The 8,925-nt window shown below is 45.1% G+C and overlaps 1 protein-coding gene across 2 annotated transcripts in view; it reads right to left on the reverse strand.

The window, feature by feature from the left end:
* Positions 1-8,908, reverse strand: part of NFYC (nuclear transcription factor Y subunit gamma) — a 64,943-nt gene extending 56,035 nt beyond the window's left edge. The window contains exon 1 of one of the 2 annotated variants that reach the window (XM_006047941.4): positions 8,753-8,908. The gene's annotated coding sequence lies outside the window, so the exon portion shown is untranslated. The remainder of the gene's footprint in view (positions 1-8,752) is intronic. The other variant, XM_006047939.4, reaches the window with a different exon arrangement.
* Positions 8,909-8,925: the final 17 nt, after the last annotated feature.

Genomic DNA, 8,925 nt, shown 5'->3' on the forward strand with positions numbered 1-8,925 from the left:
GGGTACAATAATAATTTTTGAGAGAGTTAAGAAACACAAAAATGTTCAACTGTGCAGATAGCATGTACTTTCTTTTTTCTCTTTTAAATGGACAGATCATGCCACTGGTGAGGGGATATGTTTTCTTAATACTGGGCAAAGAATCCCACTTCATACAGACACAGGAATGGAAAATTTGCAGCTCCTGAGGACAGGGTTAACAGTAATTAGGGACTCTGAAAACCCTCAGTAACTCTAACAAATGTAAGCCAATGATAAGATATAAAATACTCTACACTCCAGTATAATTTCCTGTGAGTCATTGAAGCACTTATTGAAGCACTGTTCAAAAGATCATTATTTTAGCTTATATTCATGAATGTGTTTAAGAATAATTCTTGAATTTGATTTATAACAATATACTGTCGATTTTAAATGGAGGGTGTTCATTTAAATAGGACATCTTATGTGCCTTGAACATGGAGATTTGAACCTTAATTTAAACCTTTTCTACTGGAAACATTCAAATGAAAAGATTAGACTAGTCCCTCTCTCTAAATTGCACCTTAAGTTTATCCATGAGAAAGCGCTCACTGTATAAAAGAAAGTACAATGGATTTAAATGAAACCTGCAGACAAGAACTTAAACCAAAATGGAAAATGCAACTCCCATGCTGAAAATGAGCAGAGGCAGCCTCACTGCTATCAGGTGCTTCACAGCTAAAACACGGAGAAGTGTGCAAAGGGTAAACGCGGAGGTACACATGGAGAAGTAAAGCTGAGGCCCAAAGAACTGATGCTTTTGAACTGCGGTGTTGGAGAAGACTCTTGAGAGTCCCATGGACTGCAAGGAGATCCACCAGTCCATCCTAAAGGAAATCAGTTCTGAATATTCATTGGAAGTACTGATCCTGAAGCTGAAACTCCACTACTTTGGCCACCAGATGAAAAGAACTGACTCACTGGAAAAGACCCTGATGCTGGGAAAGACTGAAGGCAGGAGAAGGGGATGACAAAGGATAAGATGGTTGGATGGTATCACCGACTTGATGGACATGAGTTTGAGCAAGCTCCGGGAGTTGGTAATGGACAGGGAAGCCTGGTGTGCTGCAGACCATGGGGTCACAGTGTCAGACACGACTGAGTGACTAAACTGTGGAAAGGGTGCAGCAAATTTTGCAACCTGGCAAAAATTCCTGCAGGCAGGGAGATTTTTTTTCCTGGACCATTCTACAATGTTGTCTTTCTGCTTACTTTAAAGAAAATGTTATTCAGGTGACTACAAATCAAGCTGACAGTCCTACTTCAACTATTTCTACAATCAGAAAAAATTTTAAATGAATGTAATACAAGTCTCTTTCTGGACATAATGATAAAACTGGTTGTTCTGATTTTAACAACCATTACTCTTTGGCAAATGTGAAGGCATTTTCTTCTCATGAGAACGATGATCACTCAGCACCTGGGGATTAACAGAGGGGATTAGGAGACAACCTAACACTGAAACAGGCTTCCCTGGTGGCTCAGAGAGTAAAGCGTCTGCCTGCAAGGCGGGAGACCTCGGTTTGATCCCTGGGTCGGGAAGATCCCCTGAAGAAGGAAATGGCAACCCACTCCAGTACTCTTACCTGGAGAATCCCGTGGACGGAGTTAGCCTGGTAGGCTACAGCCCACGGGGTCGCAAAGAGTCAGACACGACTGAGTGATTTCACTTTAACACTGAAACTAATGATTCTACAACTTTGTACATTCGTAAGTAATACTGACCTCACAGTGGTCCACTAGAAATCAGCTCCTAAATCACAACGGCACAACTAAATTAGAATATTTCTTTCATGTCAAATGGTTGCCCCATCCACCCCTCACCATGTAGAAATCCTACTGTACATAACAGAGCAGATAATTACAAAGCCTCCTCATCAAGGAAGCTCTAATTGGCTGTCAGACAGATTTTATGCTATTCTCAAAAGAAAGTGCTGTGTTCTCTCACTTATTAAGGCCCATTCAGTGACAGGCACCTACCATATGCTACTGTACTCATTTTCCATTAAGTACTCTGTAAGAGAGGTATTACTATTAACCACTACTTTACATAGGAAGAAACTAAGGCTCAGACAGGTTAAAAATCTGACCCCTAGTTCCACAGAGGGTAAATACCTTACAGAGAAGAATTCTTTCCTAGGTCTGACTCCAAGGTCAGCAGCTACAGTGGCCCCTCCCAAAGGTACTCTTTGGCCAAAGCATTTTAAATCCACTTCCTCCTACAATTAATCTATTAATGTCATGTTAGGTGTTTTGAGTCTCTGTGGGAAAACACTAAAATGACCTTGTAGCCTTCCTAACTAGTCACAGTGCGCGCATGCAAAACCAAATAAACAAAATGAAAAGAGAGACTGTAAGACATCAGATAACTCACAAACAGTTTGCTTTGGGCACAAAAAATAGAATGGAAAAGAACAACTTGCTGGCTAAGGAATGTTCTTAGGTTGTATGCCTGAGGCTGGAATGAACCTCAAGAAGGTCATCTGTGACCTTAATAATGTTCTCTGCTACTCTCCCTCCTGTGACTGAGGCACACTTGTCAAAATACAATAGGTTCCTTAAGAGTCATCTCTGCCATCAAATCAGGTCTTCCACGGACAGGGAATGCTGTCTAGCAGAATAAGCACTGGCCTGGGGATCCAGGGACTGGGAGACTTGGCCCTACCCTGGCATAGAAGTGACCTCATCAAGGTCATCACAGTTTTCAGGACTTTAGTACAAAGGGGTGTGCCTGAAAGAACCAAAGGCCACTTCCTGAGCTAAAATGCAAAAGTTTTTCTTTTCCCCCTAATATTCTAAGGAGTCAAGAGAACACTTTCTAAGAGTAAGGGTGCCACAAATTGTGTAAGAATCAAGAGTTACAGACTAGGACTTCCCTGGTGGTCCAGTGGTAAAGAGTCCGCCTGCCAATGCAGGGGACATGGGTTTGATCCCTGGTCTAGGAAGATTCCACACGCCATGGGTCACCTAAGCCCCTGCACCACGACTACTGAAACCACTGAGCCTGCGCTCTGGAGCCCACAAGCCACAACTACTGAGCCTGCGTACCTAGAGCCCGCACACTGCCACTAGAGAGAAACCCTCTCAAAACAACAAAAATAAATAATTTTGAAAAAAGTTTCAATTTTAAAAAAAGTTACAGACTTAATCTGGTCTCTGCCACTTACTTGCTGTGTGATCTTGAGCAAATTATTCAACTCTTCAGTTTCCTTATATAAAAATTAGGGTAGTAATAGTACCTATTTCATACTATGTGAGGATAAAACATATTGTTTATATCCTTGTTGGTTCAATGTAAGCACTCAATAAAAGGCAGTAACCATGACATTCTTGAATTTTATTCATATGGCTTTAGTGGCTCAGTACCTCTGAACTAAGAAATTTCAAAACTGCCTCAAAAAGACACTGACCATGGCTTATCTGGTGGCTCAGATGGTAAAGAATCTGCCTGCCATGCAGGAGACCCAAGTTTGATCCCTAGGTTGGGAAGATCCCCTGGAGAAGAGAATAGCAACCCACTTCCATATTCTTGCCTGGAGAATCCCATGGACAACGAAGTCTGGTGGGCTAAAGTCCATGGGGTCGCAAAGAGCTGGACATGACTGAGCAACTAAGCACACAGCATACACCATGGCCCTGAAGCAAGAGACAGACGGGCTCCAGACTGGACATTTACAATCATCCAGCCTGCTCTTACCCTGGAGAAGGAAATGGCAACCCACTCCGGTACTCTTGCCCGGAGAATTCCAAGGACAGAGGACCCTGGTGGGCTACAGTCCAGGGGATCACAAAGAGTGGGACACGACTCTGTGACTAACTTTCACTTTCAGCCTCCTCTTTGCATTTCCTGGAGCCCACCTCCTACCTCAGCCCCACATTTCACTTTGACTCCACTTCTCTGTAAATGGGGTAAGAAATCTTGAAGCTTTTCTAGTACGATGAATTAGTTTTGACCAAATGGGAAATGTGTAAACAAATAAGGTAATGATTATTTGTCGTAAGGATTAAATAAAATGACACAGAAATAGTCTACAAAGTATTCCTGGAGAAGTAAATGGCAACCTACTCCAGTACTCTTGCCTAGAGAATTCCAAGGACAAAGGGGCCTGGCGGGCTACAGTCCATGGGGTCACAAAGAGTCGGATACGACTGAGCGACTAACACACACACACACACACACACACACACACACACACACACGAAGTATTAGTATGATTTCTGCTTAGAAACAAAGCTGACATTCACAAGGTTTTAGTATAAACTCAGACCTCCTGGGAGTTCAAGATTTCTAGGGTGGTTAATTCCAAATGATAACAAGGCCCAGCGATTGGCCATGGGTTAATGGAGAATGTAGGGCTTCCCAGGTGGCGCTAGTAGTAAAGAACCAGCCTCCCAATACAGGAGACTTGAGAGGCAGGTTTGATCCCTTGGTCAGGAAGATCCCCTGGAGGGCATGGCAACCCACTCCAGTATTCTTGCCTGGAGAATCCCATAGACAGGAGCCTGGGGAAGGCCACAGTCCATAGGGTCTCAAAGAGTCAAACACAACTAAAGTGATACAGCGTGTGCGCGCATGCACGCGCGCGCGCGCACACACGCACACACACACACACACACACAATGTAGAATGTATAGAGGCTAATGCAGAAAGGTATACTGGTTCTGAAGAGCTACCACTAAGAAATGCTTGCTGAATAAAAATGATATACGTATATGCCTGTCTTTGTAACCTCGTTCAGATTTGCTAAAAAAGAAACTAGCTAATGGATGTCTTAACAATATTTGATTAACCTAATGACTAAACCAAATGAAGCTGCGATGACCAGTGTACAAAACGCATGGCGTCCTATTTGCCCTCATACTTTTGACATTCATCTTCCACACTGCAGTGTAATTACAAGCATGAGGGAGGGGACCCTCACCTAATTATATAAGACTTCCAACTCACTTGAAACCTGAATTTAAATGTTTCCTTGAAAAACTGGAATTGCAAATATTCTGTTGTATCCAGTTTCAATTTACATGTCATTGAGGATAAGCATATCCTACAATCACCCCAGTCTGAAGAAGGCACTAGGTTTTTTGATAGGTCCCAGTGTTTGGAGCGGAGAAGGCAATGGCACCCCACTCCAGTACTCCTGCCTGGAAAATCCCATGGATGGAGGAGCCTGGTAGGCTGCAGTCCATGGGGTCGCTCAGAGTTGGACACGACTGAGTGACTTCACTTTCACTTTTCACTTTCATGCATTGGAGAAGGCCATGGCAACCCACTCCAGTGTTCTTGCCTGGAGAATCCCAGGGACAGCAGGGCCTGGTGGGCTGCCGTCTATGGGGTCACACAGAGTCGGACACGACTGAAGCGACTTAGCAGCAGCAGCAGCAGTGTTTGGAAACAAATGTGCTAAAGAATGGTGATGTTGGAAAAAGTTCCCCAGTGAGCTCTTTACACTATGTACTTGGTAGTTCTTCACTGCTCAGCATTAAACATTTCCATATACAGAAAGTCTATGGCAACAATATTTTGAAGCCTGGTTTTAAAGAATGCAGATTCTTAAACTTTCTGCACATATTTTCTGCACATATTTTCACCTACCTGGGTTCAGAAAAACTCCAGCAGTTTACTATGTTAATCTCTCCCTTCACAATAGAAACCAAGGGATACAATTTAAACACCTAGTTGAAGAAACAATATTCTATATGGTTATCATTCTGTGGTCTGAACAGTACAACAAACTCTTATTGTAATTATTCAAATAAATACAATTTCTTATTCAAATTCTCCCACTCAATACATCCCTAACATCCAGAAGTCAAGGAAAAATGATCCACTGTGAAATGTAAAACTACCTGAGAGTTTTGACAAGTTAGGTTTATGCTGATAGCAAGACACAGCAGATAAAACTACAAGCTTTGACATCAGGCTACTTGAATTTTAATCCCAGCTCAACCACTGAGCAACACTGGAGAAGCTACTTACCTCTCTGATCTTCAATTTTCTCATCTGCAACATGAGGATGTCTACCTAACAGAAAATGTGTTAAATGTACTCCAAAATGTCAATCCCCTTCCTCTACTACTTTCCCCTTCTGTCTTGAAATTTTAGTTGCGTTCACATAAAACTGAGAAATGTGAAAATCACAGGAGTTTCTTGAAAACAGAAATGTAATATCTATCTAAAGTTGAAAGAACCACCTAAAATAGACAAGGAAAAACAAATTAGAAAAACAGAGGTTTAACAAATGTGTTTCCATGATCTCCAAACCTCAGGAGGAGCAAACATAATACAATCCAAGTTACTACAATTCAAAGAGAAAGGAATGTACCCCCAACAAGCTGACTCTTAACAACTCTCAATTTTAAAAAAATCTTTTTTAAATATGAACCACAGAGTTCACAAACCCTGTTACATAAGACAAGATGCAAGATGCTATGCACTAGCTTATTTTCGCTCCGAGCTGCTTATGAAAAAAATTTTCCTTTAGTGTGTATGAGGGTGGGTGTGCTTTTTAGACATATATAAAAGGAAATAAATGTGTCAAGATCTAGGATCTGTCAAGTGCTCCTCCACTAAAGAGGAACCTAACAACATCCTTTCAAACAAACAATTGCCAAGTATCTGATATTTGCTAGAAAGAGTAGCTTTGGAAACCTGGAAACTGAGCCCTGATCTGTAACTTTCCTAGAGCAGTAAAACTACATGTGTGTGTTAGTTACTCAGCTGCGCCGGACTCTTTGTGATCCCATGGACTGTAGCCCACCAAGCTCCTCTATCCATGGAATTCTCCAGGCAAGAATACTGGAGTGGGTTGCCATTCCCTTCTACAGGGGATCTTCCCAACCCAGGGATTGAACCTGGGTCTCCGTACTGCAGGCAGATTCTTTACCGTCTAAGCCACAAACCTTCCTATAGAATACCTAAAACTAGCAGCATGGTCCTGAGACCCCATCATCTATAACTACTCTCTTAATATGATTCCCAATCTGAAAATGTTTCCCTAAATGCGTCTACTTTTTCACTCCTACAGATCTGTCACTATTAAATGCTGTGCCCCCTAAGCTGGGCATTCTGTTATTAAGAACAAGCACACCTATCCAATAGATTGCCTCCCTCTCAGCCTGGAACTAAAAAGCCTCTTGATGAAGGTGAAAGAGGAGAGTGAAAAAGTTGGCTTAAAACTCAACATTCAGAAAACTAAGATCATGGCATCTGGTCCCATCACTTCATGGGAAATAGATGTGGAAACAGTGTCAGACTCTTGGGCTCCAAAATCACTGCAGATGGTGACTGCGGCCATGAAATTAAAAGACGCTTACTCCTTGGAAGAAAAGTTATGACCAACCTAGATAGCATATTGAAAAGCAGAGATATTACTTTGCCAACAAAGGGCCGTCAAGGCTACGGTTTTTCCAGTGGTCATGTATGGATGTGAGAGTTGGACTGTGAAGAAGGCTGAGCGCCGAAGAATTGATGCTTTTGAACTGTGGTATTGGAGAAGACTCTTGAGAGTCCCTTGGACTGCAAGGAGATCAAGCCAGTCCATTCTGAAGGAGATCAGCCCTGGGATTTCTTTGGAAGGACTAATGCTGAAGCTGAAACTCCAGTACTTTGGCCACCTCATGCGAAAAGTTGACTCATTGGAAAAGACTCTGATGCTGGGAGGGATGGGGGCAGGAGGAGAAGGGGACGACAGAGGATGAGATGGCTGGATGGCATCACTGACACGATGTTCGTGAGTCTGAGTTAACCCCGGGAGTTCGTGAGGGACAGGGAGGTCTGGCATGCTGCAGTTCATGGGGTCGCAAAGAGTCGGACACGACTGAGCGACTGCACTGAACTGAACGGCCTGGATTTGTTTACTTCCTCCTCACACCATAACCACAGCCCTAATCTGGTAACTACGGACTCCAGGGTTTCACCAAAACCTGTGTTTCAGCACTGGCACTCTCTAGCAAAATTCCTGATCTGATCCTATTGTTCATCGGATATGTCTCTAGGGCCCTGATGCCCTCTCTTTCTATACTATGCTCTCAGATTTGGCATCTGTGGACATCAGGGTCATTCCCTGTGTTATACTCCAAGTCTAGCACCCCTGGATCTCAAAGATCGTCTCAACCTGTAACTCAGGTTTCAGCGTTTCCAAGCCTGGCACCCTTGTGGCTTACACGCCCCTATCCCAGGCCATGCACGTTCCACGGAGGGCACCTCAGGAATTTGGAGTGCCTCCCACTCCCAGCCACGCATAGGATACTCCTGAAGTACTTGCCAGACCATCACCCTCTCTCCCGGCTTAAGGCCTCTAGGCTCGCCCCCAACCTCCACCCCACGCCTGCGCTGTAAGTGGTCATCGCTCGGCAGACCGAGACGAAGACGCGCGCATCCCCACAGCCTCTGATTCCCTGACAACCCCTAGGCCGAAGCCAGCGCGACCAATAACGTGCCAGGTCCTCGGCCTCCCCGCCACCGACCAATCACGAGCGAGCCCCCCCGCCGTCGCCTTCCGCCAATGGGAGAAAGCCCGCGAGCCGGGCCGACAAGGCGCACGGACCCCACGAGCGCTACGGCGGCGGGCCAGAGAGAACACAACATGGCGGTGGGCAGGCCGGACCGAACTACAGGAGCAGCCACGCGAGGGAAGTGAGGTCTCCGCCGAGGGCGGGAAGCGCCGCCCCTCCCCCCGCGACCGCCGCTCACCTCTCCCCCTCCCACCCGCGGTCGCTCCCGCACACTCACACGCCTCGGCTCAGAAGTCCAGGGAAGAGCAGGAGCCGCCCCCGCGCTCCGGCGGAGTCGGGCAATGCAGAGGCCTGGGCACGACGGAGGGGAGGGGGAAGCGTGCGTCACGGAGAACGGAGCGCGCCCTAAGCCGGGGTACAAACAAGATGGCGGCCACGCCGTTCGCACCG

This window comes from Bubalus bubalis, chromosome 6, assembly GCF_019923935.1.
Source record: "Bubalus bubalis isolate 160015118507 breed Murrah chromosome 6, NDDB_SH_1, whole genome shotgun sequence".
In the NCBI taxonomy this organism is placed as follows: Eukaryota; Metazoa; Chordata; class Mammalia; order Artiodactyla; family Bovidae; genus Bubalus; species Bubalus bubalis.